General features: G+C 40.1%; 1 protein-coding gene and 1 long non-coding RNA gene across 4 annotated transcripts in view; one reads left to right on the forward strand and one right to left on the reverse strand.

Annotated features, from left to right (window-relative positions):
- The window catches only part of LOC125782217 (uncharacterized), a 530,592-nt gene that overhangs the window by 186,016 nt on the left and 328,106 nt on the right, over positions 1-16,470 (forward strand). The gene's annotated exons all lie outside the window — the stretch shown is intronic.
- lrp4 (low density lipoprotein receptor-related protein 4) overlaps positions 1-16,470 on the reverse strand; it is a 166,240-nt gene that overhangs the window by 80,606 nt on the left and 69,164 nt on the right. The window lies entirely within an intron of this gene.

Raw genomic sequence — 16,470 nt, forward strand, 5'->3', positions numbered from 1 at the left:
ATTTTGAAGTTGTCTCTTATTTTTTGTCCAGAGCTGTAGCTAAAAATGTTAGAAATTTAAATGTATACCATAATGCAATGTGTGATGTGGTGGCAGACGTCCGTTAGAGCAGCACAAACTAAGCTTGTTTGTTGTTTGGTTGTTTCCTACTAAGTTCACTATACAGCAAATGAGTGAACAACTTCATACAGCTATAAACAGTACCCGACCCATTCAAACCTGCCTGGATCAGACCCAATTCCAAATCACTGGATGAGACGTCCCTAAAATCAGCATTTCCTCAGGGTGAGAATTGGATCTGTAAAGTGTACAGTATAACTGCAGACTGCACAGGGTTAAGGTGTGTTTTGCTGTAGGGTGGTCCAGCCCGGTCCGCTCGGACTCGGCCACCCTGCAGCCTCAGCCGCAGAGAAACATCACAAAAATGTACCCGCAGCTCTCAGAGCCAGGATCTGCCGGCCAAAACCCCAAAACACACACACACACACACACACTCTCCTGTAGTACTGTTACTCTACCTACAGCAGAGCAGACATGAGCCACAGCGCACTTTTGTGTGGTGTGTTTGTTTTTGTACATTTTCAAGACCAAAAAAAATGCAAATTGAGGTCAATTTTGGCACTCCAGTGAAGATGTACAGTTTCTGTAAAAAAAAAAAAAAAAAAAAAAAAAAAATCCAATCTCCCACACAAAAAAATAAGCAGACTTCAAATATTTGCTTTTGGTTCTGATGTCTGGTTTTAAATAGTTTATAAATTTGTCCATATAGGAACATTATATATTAAAAACAGGGTTGTTAAGTCTTTTTGAGTCTTAAAGCTCAGAGTAATCATCCAGGAACCCCCTCCAGACCTGCCTGATGCTCTGAACAGAAAGAGACAGACCAGACAAGATTCTCACAAATTCTCACAATTATTGCAAATTTGCATTACCACATTATCTGTTAAACATGGTGGAGTTAGTAACTGTCTCCAGTAAAGGCTTTCTTCTAGACTCCAAAGCACTGTTGTGAGACTTTGATTGCATTTATGAACAATAGTGCATTTGCAAATCTGTGTCAGCAAATGTGCAGAGTGCAACTTAAACCTAAACATTTTTGGACATGTAATGCATGTAGGACTCTTTTTACACTTTAACAGTTTGTGGTCCAGATCAAACATAAAAAAAAAACTGTTTTTTGGGAAGATTTTGAATGGATGGTAAAATGTGTGTGTGTGTGTTTTTTTGTCAGTGAACAAATGCAGGTGTTACACTGAATGAAAAGCCTCAGCAGTGGGAGTGTGTGTTCTTCCTTTCACTTTACCACCTTATACTTTCTCTCTCTCTAACACACACACGCACACACACGCACACACACACACGCTCGCTCGACAGGTCTAGTGGTCACATCCTGGTTAGGACAGCAAATGTCTGACCATTAATTAGGTTGGACCTCCCAAGTGACTCTGAGGAGGGCCTCTGTGTGTGTGTGTGTGTGTGTGTGTTCATTCACTCAAGTGTCCAGGTTCCTAATGGCAGATTGAAAACAACAGATGAGAATAAATAAAGACCACCATCATTTTCTTTATCCTCAATCCTCCACTTCACTCCATTACAACAGAGATGTTTGAAGAACATCACTCCAACATCACTCCAAAATGCTCAGTTAATTTACTGTTTTCCCCCTTTTTTAACTTTAGTACCCCTAATTCATTCCATTACAACGTTTTTTTTACACTGTAGCTACAAGTCTAATGTAGCTAACAACTGATGAAAGCATCTACATTGCCTATTAGCATGGGGCTAACTGCTAAATCACCACACACTTCACTCAGTGTTCAGTAATCTCTAACAGATGTACTGATGAGGTTTCTGACTCTGTTTTATATAATCATGTTTTCATTTTTATTACTGCATATTATATAAATAGTGTTGAGATACATGAACCTACACAGCACTACAGTGTAGTACCCAAAGGAAATGTATGTTTTTCCATGTTTGACACTGTTTTACAGTCATCAATATTCCATATTAAACTCATGTAGATTCACTGGTGGGTTTGAATCGTAAATAAAATGGCTATATTTGTTCTGTAGTCATGGCGACTGAAGTCTGAAGTCTGAAGAAGTTCAAGCCTCTACAATGAACCGTTTCACGCTAAACTCCCGCGCTGAATGTGCCGGATTATGCAGGAATTTTGGAAAATAAAATTGGTGAAAGTGACCTCAGCGTGCTGGAGGCACAATACAAAAAAACAAAAACGTCCTGATTATTTAATTAAACACAAAACACTGAATATTGAGCAACCAATCTATCTTACCAACTTGATGATGCAATCAAATTGCAACAAATGTGAAATGAGGCATAAATTAATTTATTTTAACTTTTTTTTTTGTTGTATTAAGCCCTGTTAGTGTGCCTGACAGGATGTCGATATGTACAGCGTTCAATAATTATATTTTTAAATTATAGTTTTGTAATTGTTTTTTTTTCTTTTAAAAGAAAGACAAAATACATTCAGGCCATTTAATGTATTCAATGGTGAAAATGACAGAAAACACCCTGTTTGGTATTCAGCTTTCAGCCCAATATTTACATTGTTTTGTACACTGATACACACCTGGTTATGATGAGACACCATGTAGCTGCTGAGGGTGAGATGTTTGGTGTTTGGGAACGTTTAGAACCCCGAAGCGCACAGACATGGTTTGGTGACTGGGGGCGACTCTATTTCTCTATTTCTGTGTTTCTGTCCTCCTGCAGTCGTTCACTCCATTAGGCTTTAAAGTGATAAATCAGTTTAATGGTGCAGCATTGGATTTTTCAGTCTGGCTCCTCTGAACTGTTTGTTATTTGATTTGTAGTGGGTATTACTTTCCTTCAGAGTGAATTTGAGGGCTTGCTTCTTACCTGTGGTGCTTGTGTGTTTGTGTGTGTATGTGTGTGTGTGTGTGTGTGTGTAATGATCGATTCACCCTGTGGAGGCCTCTCTGGGGGGGCTTGTTTTACAGGTTGGTGGAGGTTGGGTAGCTTTAGGTTTAGCGCCATTGGGCCCCAGACAAAACGGCTCAAATAGCCTCTCCACTGACCGCCGTGGTCAAACAGGCTGGACTGCAGCCAAACACTTGGGTTTCACTGGCGTTCCACACACACACACACACACTATATACTTCAGAATATGATGGAGACAAAGTTACACTGCGTTCCAAAAGTTCAAGCACACAAACCCATCTCTATCTACCACTAGTGCTAACCCTAGAGGCCTCGCTTGCATGTTCATATTTGATTGGAGTGTTTCTTTGGCATGTTTTTTTATGTATTTGTTTAATTTTAATATTTGTTTGTTTGGAGTCTTTGTTTGGCGTCTTTGTTTGGCGTGTTTGTTCAGATTGTTTGTTCAATGTGTTAGTTTGGCTTGTTTGTTCAGAGTGTTTGATTGGAGTTTGTTCACGTATTTCTTCAGAGTGTTTGTTCAGAGTCTTTGATTGGCGTGTTTGTTCAATGTGATAGTTTGGCTTGTTTGTTCAGAGTGTTTGATTGGAGTGTTTGTTTGGCATTTTTGTTTAGAGTCTTTGTTTGGAGTCTTTGTTTGGAGTGTTTGATTGGCGTGTTTGATTGGCGTGTTTGATTGGCGTGTTTGATTGGCGTGTTTGATTGGCGTGTTTGATTGGCGTGTTTGATTGGCGTGTTTGTTCAGAGTGTTTGATAGGCATGTTTGTTCACAGTGTTTGTTCAATGTGTTAGTTTGGCTTGTTTGTTCAGAGTGTTTGATTGGAGTTTGTTCACGTATTTATTCAAAGTGTTTGTTCAAAGTGTTTGTTCAGAGTCTTTGTTTGGAGTGTTTGATTGGCGTGTTTGATTGGCGTGTTTGATTGGCGTGTTTGATTGGCGTGTTTGATTGGCGTGTTTGTTCAGAGTGTTTGATAGGCATGTTTGTTCACAGTGTTTGTTCAATGTGTTAGTTTGGCTTGTTTGTTCAGAGTGTTTGATTGGAGTTTGTTCACGTATTTGTTCAGAGTGTTTGTTCGGAGTGTTTGATTGGCGTGTTTGATTGGCGTGTTTGATTGGCGTGTTTGATTGGCGTGTTTGATTGGCGTGTTTGATTGGCGTGTTTGTTCAGAGTGTTTGTTCAATGTGTTAGTTTGGCTTGTTTGTTCAGAGTGTTTGATTGGAGTGTTTGTTCACGTATTTGTTTAGAGTCTTTGTTTGGCGTGTTTGTTTGGAGTGTATTTGTTTGGAGTGTATTTGTTTGGAGTGCATTTGTTTGGCATGCTTGTTTGGTGTTTGGTCTATCTTATCCTCCAAGGACCTAGCATTCACATGTGTGAACATCACATTTTGGGTTGTCTTGACCTCAACACTAAGTTTTGCTGTACGAGGGCCTGGTGTCCTGTTATGAGGCAGTTATACTGGCTCCTCGTGGTGGCTGAAGAGCACGCCACAGTTGCGGAAATTTTAAATGAACAGTAAATACAGTAATTTTTTTTTTTTTTTTTACTTTGCTGTCTTCATGTTCTTCATGCACTTCAAATAAGCCATATTGCTCAAAGGGGCCCGATTCTTGTTTCTACTTTTGTTTTGCATGCATTTAAAAAAATGCGCACATTATGCACATTATTCCTAATTGCATTGTGTTCTATTGACATATAAAACTAAAGCCCTCATGTGCGGACATTATTTGTCTCAGAAACGACATCATGTAAAAAGATAATTCTTTGTTTTTACACGAATCTAGTGCCAATCAGCCCAAATAGCAAATTAGCAAAGAGAAATAAAAAAAAAATACATGCCATTCAACGGTTCTGGTTTTAGGAGATTATCCATCTCTTAAAATGCTCAGTTGACCAAAATTTCACTTAGACCATTTAACTCTAATCTAACTCTAAACTACTAGAGTCCAATGCCAAATAGTGCGGTAATAATTAGTGATCATGATCAACAATATTGATTATAAAAATGTCTTTACTTAAAATTTAATTGTCAAAAAATCATTCTCTTCAGTTAAAGGATATTTGCAGTTTTATTTGTAATATGTTATTTATTTATTTATTTTTTAATGTGATGTAATTTGCCATGGTAACGTATTACGTTATGTGAAGGGTCACATTACATGAGCAGATGAGGTAAAAAAAAAAAAAAAACATGCACTGAAACAGGAGCCACACCCATAGGAAGCAGAGATGGAGGGCAAGAGAGAAATCATTGTTGACTAATGAAAAAATTAACATCAGATTGGTCCACTACCAATATAATCGTTAGTTACAGCCCTAATTTAAATATGCACCATTTAGCCATAATATTAAAACCACCTGACTATTGTTGTGTAGGTCCCCTCATGCCTCCCCTCAGCTCTGTGCTGTGGAGGACTGGACTCTGAAGACCAAGACTAACGTTACTTCAACACATCAACCTCAGGAATGGACACAGTTTACTCGCTCGGCAGTGGTTTTAATGTAATGGCTGGAACATCAGAACAGATCCGCTCCCCATTGGTACTGGAAGTCTCTGGGGTGACGAATGATAGTCAGAGAGCATAATTTCAGTGTATTTTCCTGTTGCTGTCCCACCCTGCGCTCCTCTTCTCACTGTCTTCTCCAAAAACGTGTCACTTGATGATGAGTAATCTCCAGCTCACACACAGATACCTTCCCGCTGGGTCCGTTTAGAGGTTCTGCTCTGACAGAAATACAGAGCTGATTTATCTGGAGAGAAAATTGCGTCTGGCTCGGGCTGCGGCGCCGGGCCGTGTTTCTCGTTGTTGTGTTTGTGACGCCGTCTGCGTGCGCCCCAGCCCCGAACTTATCTACCACTTTGTTTGCGCTGTTCGGCGTGGTCAAAATCACAAATCACAAAACGAAACTCCCACAGTCACAGCGGAACGCCAGCGAAAAAGAGGAATTTCACCATGGATTCCTAAAGAATCACATTTTTATAAAAGCTTTGAGGGCAGAAAAAAACACATCCTGTTTGTGTATGTGTGTCTGTGAGGCCCCCGTGTGATCTAAAGGGATTATGGGGGATTGAGTTTGGGCTGCCCACTCAGCACATTACCCATAATGGCCTCTTTTTTTTACCAGCAGGGCAGTGGCAGAGGGGGACGAAGCAGCACTGATTAACATGGATGTTAGGTTGTAACACGCATTAATGTTTAAGTATTATTAAAGTATGTAAAGTCTAAACTAAAGTCATAAAGTCTTCAAATCTGAAAAGTGGTGGGCACCAACAACATCAAACAATCAACAGCTTTCATTAAGCAACCAATACTAAAAAAAAAAAACAGTTGCCAATAGTAGCAGCTGGTGTAGAGTAGTGGATAACACCACCAATTAACATTTCAGAAAACAAAATTACAAAAAATGAAAACATCTGCGAATTTAGAGAGGAGACAAAGAGTAGGTATAAAACACAAGAAGTGCTTGTGAAAGACGTCAGAAGAAAGATGAACTGGTGACGTCTAAACCTCTTGGGAGTTGTAAATGTAAACAAAAGTAAGTGGGTTATAACTAGGGCTGCTCGATATATCATTTAAGCATAGTCATCGCTAAGTGCACATGCGCAACAGTCACATCGCAGGACGTGCAATGTCACTTAGGGCAATTAAATTAAACATGTAATGTTTTGATTCTTGACACAAGAAGTACATACACAGCGCTGTCTCTGTGCCTGTGTGAGTGACAGGCTGCTGCTGCCTGAGAGGCGCGAGGGGAAGGGGGAGGCGGAGCGCGAGGTGGGGGGGCAGGAGTAAACACGAGGTAACTGCATGACCTCCATACACATGGTTGGGCACGTGCTTGTAAATGTAAGCACGTGTGGAAACTGTGCACCTCAGTCCAGCACAGTTTTGCAGCGCAGATATTTCCAGTTACAGCTGAATTCACGCGTTTAATTCCAGAAAAACCAATGCTCTTGTTTACTTAAATTAAAGGGCCGTTTACTGTAGTTTTGCTGTTTTCCTCGGGTTTTGAGTGCTCGGCGCTGACTCAGCTCTTTTTTGGTCCGGATGTGAGACAGCGTGCAGGTAGGGGGCGGGGCTGGTGATGTCATGGGCCCTGCATTGTTTAATATTGTGATATATATCGTCAAAAAAGTACAAAACAATTGCAAAAAAAAAGAAAAAAAATGCTTTAGCACCACCACCATCTCAAACTTGAAAAATCATTTAACAACGTAATGGACTCATTTGCATATTGGTGTCAGGGAGCATGTATGTGTGTTCTGCTTTCTGAGATATTCAGGGGAAGTGTGGATGCATGAATAAACACATAGGGTTTAGTCACAGGTTACGGGTGTGTTTATGATATTTATTAGAACCAACTTTGACGGACAGTTTAATTATGAGTTCATCTTACACACTTTATAATACAGGAACCAGAAAGAAGAAATGTTTCTCACACACGCACATACACACACACACAAAAACACACAACCCCCATCTAAGCCCCCCTGCCCTCTGTTTCACACTCTATAAAAACACCACACAGGCTTCCCTGCTCTCCCCATGCACCACATGGTGAGTGTGTGAATACTAGTGTTTTTCTAACCATTACACACACTCACGCGTGCATACACACACATTTAAGTGTGCACACACACACACACACACACACACACTCTCATGCACACACATGCATGCACACTCACGTGCGCGTTCACACACAGACTTTAACATATGTTTTCACTAGCGGATGACTGACTGGCTTGATAATGATAGTCTGTAGAATACGAGGCAGACTGATTATATTCTGGGCTGAGATTCTAGGAATAAAAAAACTCTTTACCTCTTTTCATTTTACAATAATGCATCAATTTGATTGGTCGGATTTCTTATGACTCATTTATTTAGAACAACTGTAAAGGCTGTGGGCAGGATGTTAAATAGAGTTTCTACGGTATGTTTTATATATGTTTTCTGTTTAATAAATGTTTTACAATGCTTATAATAAATACACACACAGACCAAGAATCTCCTGCTGTTTCCTTTTTAGTTCTCCTTCTGTTGATCTACGTATAAAGAATGAACCTTCCATTGTCTCCTACACACACACACACACACACACACACACATTGAGTGTGTTGGTGTGTGCTGGTGTGGTGTGCGTAGGGGAGCCCACACGTGTGTCTCTTTCACACGCTGCAGCTGTGGTGGTCAGCTACTGTCAAAACAAAGTCCAGCACAATGAGTTCCTCTATAATCACAGAGTAAAGAGAGACAGGGGTCAAATAGAACATCCTGGACATGGCGGGGGGTCATCCCTGTGTGTGTGTGTGTGTGTGTACCAGTATATAGAAAAGATATCCCACCAGGATGATGGAAACATGTTCACTGTGGAACTGTGGGGGATCTGCCTGCTTCACCAACAACAAACCAAGAAGCTCCACCCCCCTCCCCCCAAACCTGCAGCTTCTATTACACACAGAATAAGAGCTTGGGAAGCACTGATGTGGGAATTCTGAACCGATGCCTATATCCGATATTACATTTGTATATATCTGGTGATGCCAATATACACAATTAATAACTCACAGAAAGACTATACACCCGGCTATAATGTTAGAATAGTTATATAACTTACATTTTAGCCTTCAACCGGCTGTATACCAATAATAAAATACATTTATTCTAAAAAAAAAAAAAAAAGTTTTCATGTTAATTGTTTTTTTTTTTTACATTTATTAAGCTAACAGGTTCTTATATAAACTGTTCACAGCCACCCATTTTTTTTAATTAACAGGTTAAATAAAACAATACATCTATTAATACTAATAAAAATATTAGTTTGTAATATCAGCCAAATCATCTGATGATTCTAAAAAGTGCAATTATCAGTCAATATCGATATAATGCTGATATCACCATGCATCTCTGATATCAGGCCAACTAAAGATGCAACTAAATAACAGAATGAATATTTTTTTTTTGTATAAAATTAAAACCAAACTAATTGCTACATTTGGCCACAAGACAAATACTGAATGCAAATCTAATTTCGCAGGTTTTACATTAATTTTGCTACTTTTTAGTCTGTATTTTTGTCTTGCATTTCCAAGAAAATGACATGTTCAATGATAATATGCTACATTTCTTTAGCTATGATAGCCTGTTAATTTTTATCTTAACATTTCTTTTTTAAGATAAGCTAAGATAGTCAGATTAGCTTAAGCTAGACTGAATGTGTTTAGCTAGTGGTAATTATAGTTAGGTCTCTGCTCTTTATGTTGGTTAATTAGTTTATCTTTTGCTAAGCTTGTCTGAGATTCAGTACCAGATGTTTGTAAAATTTGTATTAAAAAAAAAAGTCATCCCTCATCCCTCAAAAATGTATCCCTCACTTGATGAACGACTGAATAAAAGAGAGAAAATGAATGAAAAAGTGTGAAAGAGTGAAAGAGAGAAAACAAAAAAAAAACACAGCCTCCCACTCTCCACCCCAACAGTAACAGCCCTGCTTTTAAGCTTCGTATTCCAGAGACAGTCTGTAGTTTGGGGGCGTGGCTTTAGGAGGTTAATGAGGGGGTCTGGAGATCCCCCTCCTCTCCCTCCTCCCAGTGTTCAGTGGTCCAAACCCACAGAAGTGCAGGCTGGAGCTGCAGTCGGAACACTCATTAAAAGAAACTGACTGTGGTGGAAAATTTACCAGAATCCCTTTTTCCCTCTGCATCGTCTTCCTCCCATTACCACTACCTCCCATTAAACATCAGCTAAACCTCCTACATAACATTTTAAAGATGATCCAAACCAGTCGGCCAGTCACCTAGATTCCTCCAGGTGGAGGCTATACTACATGGCCATACACCACATGGTTTATAGACACCTGAAACCAGGTGCAGTGTTGCACCATTGGTACATACTCACCTACTTCACCTACTTATAATATAATATAGGCTTCATTACGTCTAGACTGTATAGACTTCATTAAGTTTGGACTGCAGTTGAGGTAGAGGGCGGGTCCTTGGTAGGCAGGCCCGTTGAAACAGGACAGACAACCCAAGCAACCAATGACTGGTTATGAACTAAATGCAGTGACAAACTGTGTGAGAGGGCGATTAAACTCTCAAGGAGTCCCCTTCCACTATTTACTGGCAGTAGTATATAACCAGACTGGAACATGCTCAGCAGTATCCATGCATACCAGCTGTAACATTACTGTCTTTAACACTACAACAGATAAAGCTACTGACTAACTGACATTAGTTTCACATTCAAATCTTGTAAATAGCAAACGGACAAGATTAGTAATGAATTAATATATTTTACTTTCTCAAAATGTGACCTGGTGATGAGATACGAACTGTTATGTGGTGGGGTTCATTTTGCTTGGGGCCCCTAAATGCCTTAAAACAGCCCTGTGAGTGGGACTGTCATATGAAGACTCCTTCTCAGTAGTCCATTGATCACAGGGTTCAAATTGTTTGCTTTTAATAAAGAAATTTTAAAACATACTCCCTACTTCCTCTTTGCTCCTCTTTGCTTTTCATGTGCAGGGATTTTAAAATACAGCTACAAAATAAAGAACTGAATTGTGTGCACACCATATGTAATAAAACCACATGCCATTTCCCATGTATCAGACATGTCCGCCAGTAAGCAGACTTATTTAAGCAAACAGAATTTATTCATTCATCCAATATTCACATCCTTGACCATTCTATATTTTTATATAAATGGTACAAGTTAGTTTACTCAAGCTCTAGACAGACAGACAGACAGACAGACAGATAGGCCATGAATAGGAATAGGACTAAACTCTGATTGGAGGGGTTCCACCGAAAAATCAGATTTCACATCTTCTAAAGAAACATAAACGTAACCCAATCAAACAGTAATGAGGTCAGAGGCCTCCAACCTCCACATATCTGACCATCAGCCCTCCCTCGCTCCAGCTGCACTCCAGCAGCACCCGAATCCAGCCTAACACACTCGCTCATGCACATCCGCTCTCGCCCAAACAGAGAGGCCGGGCTTTGTCGTGGAGTGAAGGGGTCACTCGTTTCCATGGCCAGACGCACAAAGAGCCGCTTTGTTACGACTCAGTTCTCATATCTCAGGCTGGACTGACCACCAGAACGGTCCGGGACAGCGGATCCCCCCCGAACACCTTCGCTTACTGATGCAGATCATTAACCATCTCTCTCACTGCATGTATAGTTCTAGAAAAAATTAGAAAACATTTAGTTGGTGTAGAAGATTTAAATATTATGTACAAAATTTTTCTACAAAACAGATTTGCCCTAGAAGAACCACATCTGGTTCCAAACAGAAACATGTTTATAAAAAAAAAGAAAGGAGTGTGAGAGTTATAACTTCTAAACTGGTTGGTTAAACCTTCAAATTTACATTTCTACAAAAGAATGAACCTGCATGACACATTTTCATCACTTAAATTGTTCTTCCAGTTGCACCTGGATTACTGGTTCTTCAAATAGAAGCCAAGCCTGACCTCTATAGTTCTATATGCCACTAAAAAAAAGGTTCTGCCGTGTTACCCCTTATTGCTTAAAGTGCAGCAGATGTAAGAATAAGCCATTGCAACTGGTAGAAAAGAAACAGCACCATCTAGAACAGGCTTCCCAAACCAGTCATGCCATAGCCAGGCGCTTTCTAACCCCCCAACGAGAACAAAATTGAGTTTTCGTCCGGTTCTTTCACACATATTTGCCCACTTTCCTTCTGAAAAGGAGAACAGAACTCCATTGGGTTCTTTACTGGAGTTGTGACTTATTTACCAGCTGCAAAGGCTCTTTTCTGGAGGCGCTCAGCAGGACTCCAGTGAGTGCCGTGTGAACGCTCCTGTCTTTCCGTGCTCCAAAGAAGCAGATGAACAATAGGGCCTGCCATGCGGCCACCCCAAACAATCCGTCTCTCTGCTCTCCTCTCTCCGTTTTCAAACTCGGTTCTGACCCCCCGGTCCGACCGCCTCCCAGGATCGGCACCGGCACCTCCGCCGCTGCCGCTCTCGGGCGAGGAAACCAGTTCAGCTAAATGGAGAAGAGCAGGGGGGAACGAGGCTACACGCATTTTCGGAGGGTTCTCAGGACCCTCGTTGACCTGACCCATTGCACACATCTTCAGAAAGCGTGGACGGAGCGCTCAGGATCCTTTCTGCGCCCGACGCACCCAACAATGCGCAGCCACCTCCCCCTAAAGCACGCTGGGTCATCATCGCCTGAGGTTCTGGCAAGACCCAGACCGTTACAAAGAGAAGCCTCGGACCGCGGCCGGCCAGTCGCAGCCGAGGCTTCGTTCCTGGTGGACGGTTTTTGCCACCGCGTTCCGTTCCACTGGGAAACCAGGAGACTGAATTACAGATAATGAGCACAAACAGAAGAACCGTGCTGGCTCTGCTTAGCAGGCAGCAAATGAAGCTTTTCGAGAATCCTTTCAGCTTCCCACAAAAACCTCGTCTACTTCTGCGAGAGCCTCGTCAAAGAAAACATTTAAAGGGTCCACATTAATGAAAAACTAAATTCCTCACTTTAACAAAGATTATAAATTTAACACACTTAAATTTGTGTGGTGTAGTGTGTTAACATTGTACATAGGCCTGTCACTTTCAATTACTTTGTTTGGGTGATATATTGTCCCAGAAATAACTGTGATCATTTAACTAAAAAGCTAAATTCTTTAAAAGAAAATGTTTTTAAGTCAAATCTCCTGAAAACGGTTTATTTGGGTGAATAAAGCACTTCTGTTTATTTACAGTAAGCTGATATTTCTAGATTTTTTTTTTACTAAGGCTGGGTGCAGCATTAGCATTAGCGGCTAACCGCTGGTAAATGCAGCTCTATAGTGCTACAATGACAAACTCTCAGAGTGTTCCGGCAAAAAAAATAAAGGATTTTATGTGCCCCTTAAACTGCAACTGCAAGTCTAAATAAAGCACATTTTAGTTTTTTATTGTAACAAAGTTGTCCATCCAAATGAAAACAAAGAATAAATACTTTGGCTGATCTGTGGTCATTTATTGGAAGCACTCATTTATAAAACACAGGGAAAGAGCAGAATATCAGCTCTTTAATGTACTATTGGATTTAGTAAACTTAGAGGCTGCTTCCTGCCGTGCTATTGAGCTCTTAGTGTGCATCTCTGAGCCCAAATAAAGAGAGAGAGAGAGAGAGAGAGAGTCGACAGAGTTCCCACAGTATTTCACCTGTCAAGAATTTGCAAAACATGCTGAACAGAAAAAGGTTCAAACCTCAAACTGTGGCTTTAGACTTAGCCTCCTGCTAGGCCAGGCCCAGCAGCCTTTATCATCCTCCTCCTCCTGAAAGACACACTATAACTTTCCTCCCCCACCGCCTCCTTTCAGCCCCAAACAGAGCGGCCCATGCAGCCAAACGCTCTTAAGTGTCCCCGTGAAGAGAGGTTTAGGGAATTAGCAGGGGTTCGAGCAGCTTTGTCTCACAACAAATAATGAAGATCCCGCTGCTCCCGCCAGAGGAATCTGCTGCCGGAGAAGCTGAACATCAAAAATAGCAGCAGTTAAAAGTACACCACCAAAATCCTGAAAAAGTAGGCCAGTTTTTATCTATTATTACTCTCTTACTGCTGTACTGAGTATCTTACTGCTGAGTCTGAGCTGATTTCAATCCAATCCAATCCGATCTGCTCTGATTATTATGTTTGTATAAATAATGCAGACATACGCTTTAGATAAGAAGATGTGCTGCTGATTAATACTAAAGAAAAAAACATTTTATCTTTAGTAAATTTGATATAAGCAGACATTCTAAACTGATTTACTGTTTTTATTACACTATAAGGTGCACCGGATTATATGGTGTATTATGTGACACTAGTAAAGTGTCACCATGTTTTCCTTCTAATTTATCAGATCTTGCCACTGGGTGGTGGTAGGGGTTTAACTAACTTTGTTAAGTAAAACTGAGCTAAACAAAACTGTAATTTGTAAAAAAAAAAAAAAAAAAAATAAAAAAAAAAATAAAAAATTTAAAGCCAAACGAGTGCTGGATATTAATCTACACAGATTTCTCTCCTGAAGTTTAATTGGGTGAGTAAAGTGCTTCTGTTTATTTACAGTAAGCTTACATTTCCAGATTTCCACCAGGGTTAGTCTCGATTAGCGCTAGTACATGCTGCCCGACAGCGCTACGAAAGGAAGCCTGGGCAATCTGGTAAGGCAGAGCGCTATTAGCTAGTGGTATGTCTCAAGTAGCTTGTTTTAACACAGTAAATATGCAGGCTACAGTCCGATATACTCGTCTCTGAACGGCGAAAGAGCTAGCACTTAGCGCGGTAAATGGCTAATGCTTATGCTAATTCTGCTGCAGCAGTGCTAGCCAGGGTTAGCAGCAGGCTACAGGTCTATTATACTCACCTCTGAACGGCGAAGGGTTCAGAGTGCTTATCAGGGTTAGTGGCTAATGCTAATTCTGCTCCAGTCTCTGTAGTGGAGAACTAAACTGAAACTCCTGTATAACGCTGTACTTCAGTGGAGTGGCTTTACTGCTCCTTAATACCGGACTGGTAGAATTCATACATAAGGTGCACCGGATTATAATGTGTACTGACGATGTTTGGGAAAAAGAAACTAGTTTAAGTGCACCTTATAGTGTGAAAAATACGGTAGTTTCCTCCAGTGCAGCTCTTTCACTGGTAAAATGTTTGTGCATTTGGGCTTTAGAATTATTTCTAAACAACAGACTCTGTCCTGATACCTGCTGAGAAATCTCCTCATTAGAACTGGCTTTAAAACTGTTAAATAACTAAAGCCACAAGTAGTATCAGACAATATACTGACATATTAATTATTTTGGCATCCCATAACTCTGAGGCAGTAAAGAGTAACCAAAGTTAGCTAGTTAACTGTAACGTTTGAAATTTTTTTTTTGTTCTTTAGATTATTATGTACTTATAAATCTTAGTAAATCTAAATAAATCCTAAAGAGACAGTTTGGTGAATTCCAGATGCAGTCAAATATACTTAATAATACATAAGGTGGTTAATTAAGCATCATGTGTGTGATGGACCAAATTAAAAGCTAATTTTCATTCATCATCTCAAAATAGTAATGTTGTGTCTTCCTCTGGGCACCGCTGAAAATAACCTGCACGTTTTGATTCTCACATAAAGAAGTAGTGAACATTTCTCGCACTGATGCTCCTACATCAAAGTTCTGCTTGCGTTTTCAAAAAAACTGGGAGAGATGAGAGCAGTGTGTGTTCTTTAAGACGCTGCAGCGCCTCACCTGGGAGCTGCTCCATTAAATCAGGAGCCGGTATGAATTGTTCTGTGAGAAATGAATAATAGAGCTTGTTTTTATCATCAGATGTGTCGACTCGCTTTGGTCTGTAGGCTGGAAACACTCACTGCTGTATCTGACTTTATAAACTTCAGCACTTACTCAAAGAGCCTCTGAATCATTAAACTAACTACTGACAACCAATCAGAAATGAGAAGAGATCTACTGAACATTCCCAGTTCTGCTGATCAGCCATAACATTAAAACCACTGAGAAGTGATGTGAATAACATCAAACATCTGGTTCCAGAAATAAGCAAGCATAAGAACTAACGACATTTTAAAGACATCAAATTATGAAGCCTGGGTTAGAACATCTCCAGAACATTAGGCAGGTGTTGCAGGGTGTTCCATACAAACTAAAAGGGATAACCAATAAACAAGTAACTGAGCCAGGGCACTTAAAGTTTCAAAATCACAACTTATACCCATCTAACAGAGTATGTTATAAGAACATTTAGCCACTTTTTGAAAAGGTTCCCGGAAGATTAGCCTGTACCCTTTACAGAAATAATGTTCCCAGAACTTTCTGAAAACATAATAATGATTTGCATCACAATATTTTATTTTATTGTTTTTTTACATAATGTTTCCAGCTAGACAAATATTAACATTATGTGAGCAATAAAAGTAGCAACTAAAAATAGAAACACTGACAAAAGAGACATTGCTGTGATCTTACCAGCACATTTAAAACAATAACAGCAACATCTAATACAGCAGGACACAATCAGAGGCCTTGTTAAGCTGTTCTGGTGGCATAAAAAAAAGAACCTACACAAACTTACACAGAAATTAAGGTGATTTTAATGTTATTCAGTAAATTTTCCATAAGTCTGCATTGTGAGCACAGATAGCCATCCAAAAAATCAGACAAAAAAATTTAAGCTACTAAACGAGTGTCGATTTCTCTTTGTTCCTCTCACACTGAGGGAAAGCCGCTGCTGGGGAAACATACGGTCATTCATTCCACTCACCGCACTCAGAAAAAAAAAAAGAACAGCTGAAATCAATATTGATAATTTGTGCTTCAGGCATGCAATCATAAATATAAACTCATCCATCACACTGGGTAAATGTCAGAGAGTGAACAAACACATCCGCCAAAACTCAGGCGCGGCGTTTTCCAAACACTTCCAATATCACATTCAATACAGTTCCTCATGTTTCACTGCAACACAGCTGCTCCCAGCCCCGCGCTGAGGCAGGGCTGCAGCAGGTAACCTGTGTC

Source organism: Astyanax mexicanus, chromosome 16 (genome assembly GCF_023375975.1).
Source record: "Astyanax mexicanus isolate ESR-SI-001 chromosome 16, AstMex3_surface, whole genome shotgun sequence".
Classification (NCBI taxonomy): Eukaryota; Metazoa; Chordata; class Actinopteri; order Characiformes; family Acestrorhamphidae; genus Astyanax; species Astyanax mexicanus.